The following is a 10,851-nucleotide window of genomic DNA, read 5'->3' on the forward strand; positions in this document are numbered from 1 at the left end:
AAATTCAATATGAATGTGCCAAAGTTGAATTCTGCCATGACTGTTAAAATTTATACATCGGTTATAAAATGAACGAAGCATGATGTTATTCAACCCTTTAAGGCCTTCCACTATGAACTATAATATCTCCCTCATAAGATCATTATTGTAAGACAATACTTGGGATGTTAAATCTATGATCTTGCTGAGACAAGAAGCAATTGTGAGCTTGACCTCTTCACAGGGATGCTACGAGATTTTGGGTTGTATTAATGTAAGCATAAGTTGCTTGAGATTCCAACTGAGTTTCCTCCATTCTGGTTGCCCCACCTCTAAGAGCCATGTGTCTAATTCCTCAAATTTCTAAAGGTCTATGGTTGACTTTTGTTGTTGCAATTAAGATCCAAGTGCGAAGAACATAGCTCCTCTTCCTTGTCCTTCCTTCACTTCCCATGGGCATTTTTGTTGCATAATGGCATAGACCATTTTTGAGAAAGACTTTCTATTCTATTATAAAGTGGTATTGCTAAGAAAAGGCCCCATGCTTCTTTTATTTTATCTAGAATTTTTTCCAAAATTTTATGAGTGTTTTCTAGGGAAAGTCACATCTCCCCTCATACCAAAGCATGAATACACTAATTCTTCAGTGGATTTCGCCCCAATATAAGGTAAATACAAACTTGATTGGTAATGGTAAGATGATTATACCACCTCCTTCCTTTCCTATTCCCTTTTTTTTAACACAAAATCTCCTTTCTATCATCAAACTCCAAAATTTGACAAACCCCTTGTCAAATTCTAAAACCAATAAAAATTTTCAAAACTATAAACATGGTTTAGTCCATAACCTGCCATCTTTCATGCTTCCACACTGAGATTTTGAGTGGAAAATCTGTCTAGATGGAAAGAGAATCATTTTTTAGGTGAAGACTTAGATCTTCATACGCTAATCAAGAGTATGTGGACCTAATAATTATGTCCTTGCGAGTGATCAATGGATCATGTGCGACATTGAATTTGATGTTAGAGTTTTCAAATGTATAGGCATAAGACTATATTCGGCAATGATAAACCTCTACACCAATCCAACCACATAATGCAACATACTATATAACGAAAAATGACATAGCATTACTTTATTTAATTATGGTGACCCACCACGAAATCTTTCGATGAAATATAATTCACTCGATTCCGCAAAAACACAGTGTCTTTGCCTCTATGACTAATGTGTGAGTGATCTTGATGTAGGGAGATCAATTTATCTAATGTAATAAAACAAATACTTTGGCGTGCACCTGAAGAGGACCATGGTTGGCTCCTTGACTGATGCTATGGTAAAAATAACCTTGTCTCTATTATGAAGAGTGATTACAACTTTGGCTCCCATAATGAATCGATGGTCAATGCCAGAACCGAAGCCTATGAAACTTGCTCAGCTCCTTCATGCACTTAGAGGTTTGTGGTGACAGTGCAACGCCCAGGCTATGTCCACTTCCTTTCGCTTGGAACAGATATGGGGACGCTCAACTCCTTTCTCTGCTCAAACAGTTGTTGTGATAGTGTTTTGGCAATGTGACCAATGCTCAGGCTATATCAACTAATCAGCATGCAACACTCATACTCCCTTTCGCCTTCCATTGAAACGAATCAGAGGCTAAAACCAATCTAACACCTCTACTCATTAGATGGCTCGATGCTCATTTTAACACATAAAATTACCCTCCTCGCGACCTCGATTGCTACTGAGAAACATCACTCTTCAGATCAGCAATGCGACTGTTTGGTTATGAGTGCCTCGAATTCCCTTCTATTAGTGGTATGGTCCCATGCGATTGATTCGATGGGTTTGCACAGTTTTCGACCAACCTCCTTGCTCTGGTGATTTGAATACTCCCTTTCGTGGTGAGGTGCCTCTCGGAAGGTGAAACGGTGGATCAGACCATTGTTGACCTAATCCATGGCTCAATAACGTCAGTAGAGTGTTTTGATGCAATCTATGCCTATGGCTATTGGTTCTATCCTCAATGGCCCTCAGATTCACTTGCTAAAGAAGAAATATTCCACCCTCTCTCCCTGTTTAAATCGGTCCCCTTTGATGAAAGTGTTATCAACAAAAATTGATCATCTAGCCTAATTTACTAGATGGATCAAAGTACACCATGTAATGTCAATTTTACCATAGTAAAATTGCTTTCAATGAGAGAAATTACTTAATAAACCACCTTTGTTAAGTAATTTATAATTAAACCCATAAAGAATAATTAAATAAATCACTATTTATTTTATTTTCTTCCAGGAATAATTAATTAAACCATTGTTCAATTATTATTCCTTGTCATATTTGACCCAATTATGAAAAATCAAAAGATAAATTATTAATTATCTTATTTTTCTCTAGGAATAATTAATTAATCACTAATTAATTATTATTCCTTGTCAAATTTGACTAAACCCCTTAGGAATAATTAAATAAATCATTATTTAATTATTATTCCTTAACCAATTCCTTGAGATGATAAATAAATCATTTATTTATTTATTATTTCTAAATAAAAGTTTAAATACGTTTTCCCTCCTAACCAAATATAATAAAATATTCCAAGTGGTTATTCCAAGAATGGGGTTAATAATATTTTATTATTGCTCATTATTCGAGGATAACTCAATATTTTGTTATAAATAGAGGGGTTTTCCATTCATTATTCACTTTCGATTATTTTCGTTGTTGCACTGATTGTTGTGACCCTTATTATTTTCATTGTCACACACCATTTCTCTGCCATTTGAGTTCCCATTAAGCTCAAAAATTTTATTTGTTGGGTTTTCACACTATAGAGGAGAGAGACTCTACACAAGCTGAAGACGTCTTAGGATAGACAAGAATGCATCCCATAGAGGGGGACTAGAAAAATTTATTTGTTCCCTTCACAAGTGTTATAATAAAATATATTCTTTGTATATCTAGTTTCCATTGGATGATTGGAGTTATTACAGTTTCTTTTTGTTGTTTAACTATGATTGTGTCATAGGTCAGGACTTTGCTAGGTTTTGTTTCTATCATTTTCTACAAATCTACAATGTTTAGTAGCCATTTTTATTGTTCAGACTGTTTGTCCTCCACAGTCTTAAGTGGGTTCTTTTCATACATCTTTGAGATGAAAACACTACAACAAAATTGGCAACTCCATTGGTTTTTTACTTTAGATCCATAAACCTGGGTGACCTTCAGTTTTCAAGTTAGGGTTTCTTATTTCTTCAGACTATTAATGTTATTTACTATCTTTCTAACCCTAGATATGTCAAATTTCTAACTTCTGCAAGTTTTCTGGTCTTTTCCGCAGGTCACAGGAACGAGCTGCGACAGAGACGGTAGTTTTTTCTGAGATTTTCTGACTAGGAATCAAGGATCAGAAATCACACTTTTTAGCCCAAAAAGTGTGATGTCACGTCTCGAGTGCATATTTCACCCAAAAAACTATGATCCCCCCTAAAAATAGGTTAGTACCTGCGATTTTAGAGTTTCCGGGTGATCTGTTTCTGGGTTTTGTCGAGAGCTGTGCGTTGGGTCGTTTGACCTCTGTCTCATCCTGCTTAGGCCTTGATCTACTCTGATTTACTCGTCAAAGTGGAATTTATCCCCTTAGGGCTTCTAGTGCGCTTCTGCCTTTATAGGAGGAGTTTAGCTGAGTAAGAAGTCTGAGTTTCTCTAGCACCTAGACCTGTACCCTTTTCTTTCAGATCTCCAAAGATAGGTTGTTTCCATCCATGGATTCATATTAGACCGTGTTTGTTCATTGGCCTTAGGGTCCCATTGGGTGCCCTAGGATTCACACCCATATCCCTATCTTTTTGTAGCGATCTTCCTCTCTGGCTTTTGGTTGTTGCTGCACCACTTTCCCGTAGCCTAGTGTCATTTCATTCCTGTCACACCGGCACTTAGATCCCTTGAACTTTTTTTAGTGTGTTTTCAGTCGACTTCACCACCAACCAGCACAATGTTTGCAAATTTAGTTTTGGTGGGGTTTAGTTAATGGTTTTGTTGTTCATTTACTGTTGTTAATTTTAGTTTATTTTCAATAATATTTTTCTTTTTTACAAACACGATCTGGGCTTAATCAATAAATACACTTGCACACACAAGCACACCTTAAGCGAAGTGCAGTTGGTTTACACCCCCAAACTAAGATTGAACATAATAAATTTATCTCCCCTCATCGAGACAAAGTCATATTGTTGATCTCCCTTCACCATTTTCATGTCACATATATGTAAATGATTTTGATTGATTCCTAGAGAGGTGTGAAATCTAATTTTGCGTTGACATAATACAAACACCAAACTTAACCCATGGTAGCCAAAATTTCAGCCTTACAACTCTCTCATCCAATATTAAATACTTCACTATTTAGTCAAGGGGTAATCTCCTTAATAATATATTAAATATTAGAAGCATTCATATTAATTGAAAAAATAAGAATATTATTTAATATTAAGTTATAATGTAGGTAGTTGCCAAGTTGACATATCATACCCCCTTGTTTGTGAGACAAGGATGCCCTCCATTCAATGCTTTAACTATTTAATATATGGATGTGTACATACCTTAATTTCCATTGGATCGAATAATGTGACCTTTAAATAGGAAACACTTTAACAAAAATCAAACATGTACATACAAACTTAATTTGTATATGTATCAAAGTTACTTTACGAGTTGCATGGAATGCTTAATTTTGTATAGAACCAAGGGAAAACTTGAAGGGTTGATCACAACAAGCATGTATGGTCAATTATGATTATCATAGGTATATTAGTTTGGTTTTCCCAATCGAGAACTTGCACACTTTGGTACTACTATTAAAGGCATGTCATGATGGTTTACTGGTGTAACATCATGTACATTTAGTTGTGTCTATTAAAGGCATGTTATTTCAATGACAAAACCAATGGTTTGTCAACTTGGTCAGCTTAGTGAGCTATGTGTTAATCATCTCAATGAACAGCATATAGGGTCAATTAGCTTAGCCATTGACATGCACATTCCATTGTCACTATTAGTGACATGTTAGGTTGGATATTAATATGTATTTTTGATTAACATTATCTAGGAGATTAACCGAATCAACATGCATGTTTGACTACAATTGTGGGAGATATGTTAGATAGGTCAACCCCATCAACAACATTTATGTTCAATTTCACATGTTAGAGGCATGACATAATGGTCAATTGATTAGTAACATGTACATTTTGGTTATCGCTATTAAAGCCTCACTTGATTGTTTAATGAAGTAAATGGAGTGTCTAGTTACCATTGTCAAAGGCATGTTTTGTTGGTTAAATTAGTTAACATCATATACATTCAACTATTATTGTTAGAGCCATCCAAGGCTATTAAACCCATCTAAAGTAGTGCATAACATCGATGGGGGCTTGCTTATTGCATTGTGTGTGAGTATAGTGTGTTATTGTTTTTTGTAAGTTGAAGATTTTTCATAAATCAAAAAGAATGTACAAGGGCATCAAAATGCATGGCTTATAATTATTTATATATTTAATGTAATATGACTTTCATTAAGAAGAGGAAATAGACTTTGGGGGATAGGGGAAATGGTGTTGTCTAGGGGAAACGTCGATCTCATCTATTCGATCTTCACTCTCCCTTCCCTATCATTAGCAACCCTCTCCTTTTATTCTTTATCCACCAACACCAATAATAGACTTTTTGCGAAGAAGTAGCATTGGATGACTCAGGACAAGGGTTAGAGCTCATATGTTTATCTTGCGTTTCTCTTTGGGGTTTCTGAGCTTACGTATCTTTCTTTATATTCTTCTTAAATGTCCCAACAATATCCTTTCCCATCTCTTGTTCATGAAACTTTAGCTTGCGAGCACAATATTCATCCTAAATTTCCTTTGAAGATTCGTGTAGCCATTTTGCACCAAGGCCTATTCCTGGGGGGGGGAGATTGGGAGGATCTACATTTGTCAACAAACCTTTTTATTGTTGTCCCATGCCGCCACAAACTTTATAGCCCATGTTTGTAGCCAAGATATATCCTCTTCCATATGTAAACTATTTATCAGATTGATAAAAAGAGAGGACTGAGCTCTTCCATGAGCTTTTATTTGAAGATTAGAATGATAGTGAAATGTTGATTTTTAACTGTACACCTAAACAAGCTTAGAGACCCTTCCACCTCACTGGCTTAAAATCTGGACTCAAACCATGGCAGAATGTGACATTTCGAAGTGTGTCACTCTAGTCCCTTTGACAAGGAGTGACATGACACCTTTTGTGAAAGAGAAACAAGAGACTGTTGCCTCTTGCCCCTTTGAAAGTGGTGAAACTTTTTAGAAAAAGGGTAAATGTCTAAAAACATCATGGAAAAAGGTTTCCAAAAATTTAAGAATGATTCCATTTTATTGAATCACTACTACAAGAGACTATCACCTCTTCCCCCTTTGAAAAAGGTGAAACTGTCTAGAAAAAAAAATATATCTGAAAACATCGTGAAAAAAAGTTTCCAAAGCATTTAAAAATGATTCCATTCCATTGAATCACTACTACATGAATTCATCTTAAAATTTCATTTTATTTATTAAATTTATCATAATCAAAATTCCCCATGGAAGACATTGAGAGGCATTAGAAGATATATATATATATATATATATATATATATATATCATAAGAGCTTGTTAAAACATAACATTTTGTCTCCTACGTACCAGTCACTAAATAAAATTTTAAGGTGGGTGATGCCATTTTTGTTCAAACCCTCAAGGAGCACCCTTGAGGAGCTTTCAAGAATGGAAGAAGGACAATGGGCAACGCAATTTTGTTCATACCCTGGATTTTTGAATTTTGGAGAAGGTTTCAGCAATTTTGTTCAAACCATGAATTTTTGAATTCGGGAGGAAGTTTCAGCAATGGAGACCAAAGTTTTGCTACAAGAATCCTATTTTTCCCTTCCAGTTTGATAGAGGCAGGGGATTGTTGGGGTTTTATGTAGGGAACGGGACACCTAACTGGAACATGTGCGGCTCCTTGATTTCACTATGGAACCCCAGACCCACATAAGGTTCAAATAGGGCTTTTCCTCTCCTCTGTTACCCAAAAAATTCCCCTCTCTCTCTATAGGTTGTCGCCTTCTCCTCCAAGGCAGTGAAGGAGGTTGATAGGCCTATTCCAAAAATTTTGGACTGGAGTAACTGATGAAAAGCTTCAGTTGTTGGAAAATCCCCTTCGGAATCATACATTTTCCCTTGCACAGGCAACAAAAACCCCTTTGAGGCTACTGCAACAAAGGCTGTTGATAAATTTGGGGAAGAGGGAAAAAAATTAATGGAGCCCGTCGATCCACCAAACCTTGGGAAAGAACTTTCAACTGTATCCATTTCTCGCAGCGGTAAGTCTCTATCTGACTCCAGTTCTATTATCGAATTTCTGTCTTTGGAAGATTTGATGGTTATTGAAACCAGAGTAAATTAAAGGAAAGGAAAAGCAATAGTAAACTAAATTCAGTTTGAATCCATCAAATAAAATAGACTTTTTTGACTAAGACTAATTCTATCCTAGCTTTAACTGATGGAATGTAAATTTGGTAGCTTTGAAAAATAATGTGCAGCATGCACCGATCATGGGTACTAGAAATTACTAATTAGAGTATATAACGATTTTTTAAACCCAAGATGTAAAAATCATATAAAAAGTGATGGCTCTAGGCTAAACCCACATGTGTGTCCTGCTTGCCTCAATGAGTTGATATGAGAAGAAATGTTGAGATGCATTTGGCTTAGACAGCAATAACAGTCATACCTATTTAAATGAGATTTTAGAAAATTGTTTTTCAGATTTCAAGATCCTTGAAATAATATTTATTTGTCATGAACCCCCTTTCCTTTGATACTAGAATCTCAGAGACGCGCAAAGGTTGATCCTTTAGCTTCAATAAGCATCTACCCAATGGAAAATCATGAACACTATTTTTCAAACCCTCTTGATTGATGTCCAAGGGCCGAGGATACTTCACCTTTTGTAGCCTTTTGTACTTCTCTGTGAGATAGACAAAGCCCTAATACAAGGCCGAAGGCATGTCATTGAGCTCAAGAATAATATTATATATATTAGCTTAGATACTAGGAACTTTATAGCTTTAGATATGATTTTATATAAACCCGCAACAGAGAAAGAATTGCGAGTGATACATTATCTCCAAACCAAATTCAATTCAAGGGTGATTTCATAATAGAATATTTGACCCTAAAGCAACCAAAGCTTCCTGGCTATAGTCATGACAAAAGGCCTTAGATATAGATCATTTGACCAACAACTTGACAGAGAGCTCTATCTTAGAGATTCTTGATTGATGGGGCCTTGATCTCATTTTCTTTCTGGGATCTGCAACCTAGAATTTTGCAGTAGGAGTTTCAGTGCTTCATGATGACTGATCTTTGAAGAGGAAGGAGGTCAGTGTTGTCAGAAAACTTCTTGTGATTTCTTTCTTCCTTGCTTGGGCTTGCCCTCACCTTAGCTCTAATACCTTACCCTCACCTTAACTTTGATACCATTCTGGCGGGGCAAGCTAAACATGACAATAATAGAGGTAAGAAGTTGTAGATTCCTGTGTTATCTGTCTTTTAGCTTCTAGAACATCATATGTTTTATTGCCAATTTCTGCTAAATTTAAAATTGACATACTGATTTGAGAAGGGGGTTTGCAATGCTAATAACCTCTTCTTCAGTGCATGTTGGCACACTCGAGTCTTGTTAAAGGACAAACGGTTTCTTGTGCAAAATTCGAAGAAGACGACAATATACAACATGTTTTTTGAGAATCAAAACAACTTCTAGAAGTGCTATGAAATTAATCCAACACTATGTTTATAAATTGGTTCATACTAATGGACAAAGGATCTGTAAAATGTATTCTTTAACAAAAATTTTCTTTGTCGGCTAGTTTAAAGCTTACAGCCTTACTCCTATCTTGAAGAAAAGGTACTTTCTTCCCTCTCACTTCATAAGTATATGAAAACCCAGTTTTGTAAGCACCCATAACGATGAAGATTATACCAACTCCCTATGGTTAGTGAATCAATAATGTAAGTGTAACACTCATCCATGTGGCAGTCATAAGGAATTTAGGTAAGGTTTTACTAGAACTGGCATCCCAGACCATTAAGATCTATCCATGGCCTCAAAATGATGTATTTCCTTTACTCAATAGAACGCTCATCATTTCTCTCCCCCAATCATCAAATTTTTTTCTCTTCATTCTGAATGAGAAATCAATCAAAAAGTCACCATTTTAAATTTTAGATCACAATATGTTTAGCTTCTCTCTTGTGCTTACACTCTAGTATTCTCACAGCTTTAGAATTGTGAATCTTAAACACAGTCTCATGTTATGCATTCAGGGAGGCATAATTCACCCTTGCTTTGCATCAAATTACCCCCCTAGAATTCCCTTCACCTTTACATGCCTCAATGCAAGGCATGCCAAGTCGGTACCTGCTCAGTTAAGTTAGTAAGTTGAGGGGCATCATACATACCCAACGTTGCCTGCCTGTTCTTCCTCTTCCTATGTCGTAGTGTATGAACAGTCAGCTAGACTGGTGAGGATCCCCATTAATAATAACATCTATGTTGGCATCTGAATTCGAATGATGTGTTTCCTTTAATTATATGTTTTGGTTTTTTAACCAAAAAGGCTAACAGAGATAGAGACCCTCAAATCTGTCTACTTCTGGCCCCTATGCCCATTTTCATCTAGGTTTTTACCATGTCAGCGTCCCTTTCTTTCTCAAAACTACATGAAATCAGTTGATCTATCCATTTCGTAATTCCTTTGGTAATTTTTTTATCAAATGCTCTGAAGTGTAAATGAGATCTAAGGGTTTTTTTGGTTGTTTCTGACTTCATATATTTTTGCTAACCAAGATATGCTTTTGTTGTAGAGGATTATGATTGAGTAAGGGTTGCATTGCTTGATATCTGTTTAGGAGGAGGAGAAGGAGAAAAGTGGTGTTAGGGTTGTGAGCTAAAGATGCCTGTGAAAAGAGGAGGTGTGTGGAATGGAGGATGCTAGGGCTACTAGCGTGGTAGAAATGGAGGATGGGGAGGTTTGGGTTCTCATCAATGAATAGTTGTGGTGGGATTCCTTGTTATCTTTGTGGTCATGCCATTGATTTTTTTGGTAGCTAGGTTTCGTCACTCCGCATCTACATCTGCAACTGGTAAGCTTCTTCCTTCCCTCCTCCCTTGCTTGTAATCTTCTTTCTACCCTCCTCCCTGACTAGTAAGCTTCTTCCTGCGCTCCTCCCTCATCAAGCTGCTTTTGTCTCTTCTTTTGGGGTGGGTCAACATTTAATTTATCTTTATTAGCAAGCATGCCCTTTCTTAATCTGGTAGTATTACAATGAAGTGTAGACTTCTTACAACATTCAAGTAAGATCTCCATTACAATGAAGTGTAGTCGTCTTATACTATTTTAGAAAGATCCCTTTCATTGAGAACCCATTGAACAATGTATTTATGTGATTTGAGCCTTGGCGGGGAATTATCATCACCCCCGGTTAACCATTGAACCAAGACCCCATGGACCTGCTTCGAAATTTGATTTTCCTTCACCACCCTCGGTTAACCATTGAACCAAAACCCCATGGACCTACTTTGGAATTTGATTTTCCTTTTAGCTTTTTTCTGCAGGATCTGAAGGCGTAGATGTTATCAAACATACTTTCCTCACTTATTGTCAAACGTTTAGCACCTCTAGCATTTTTACAGACATTTTGTGAGTTTTCTTTATAGTTTTCCCTTCATTTGATCTGTGTGAAGCTGTGAACTCCATCTCTGCATTAACACGG

The sequence above is a fragment of the Pinus tabuliformis genome, chromosome 1_1, assembly GCF_031772625.1.
Source record: "Pinus tabuliformis cultivar Carrire ecotype Pingquan chromosome 1_1, CPIR1, whole genome shotgun sequence".
Classification (NCBI taxonomy): domain Eukaryota; kingdom Viridiplantae; phylum Streptophyta; class Pinopsida; order Pinales; family Pinaceae; genus Pinus; species Pinus tabuliformis.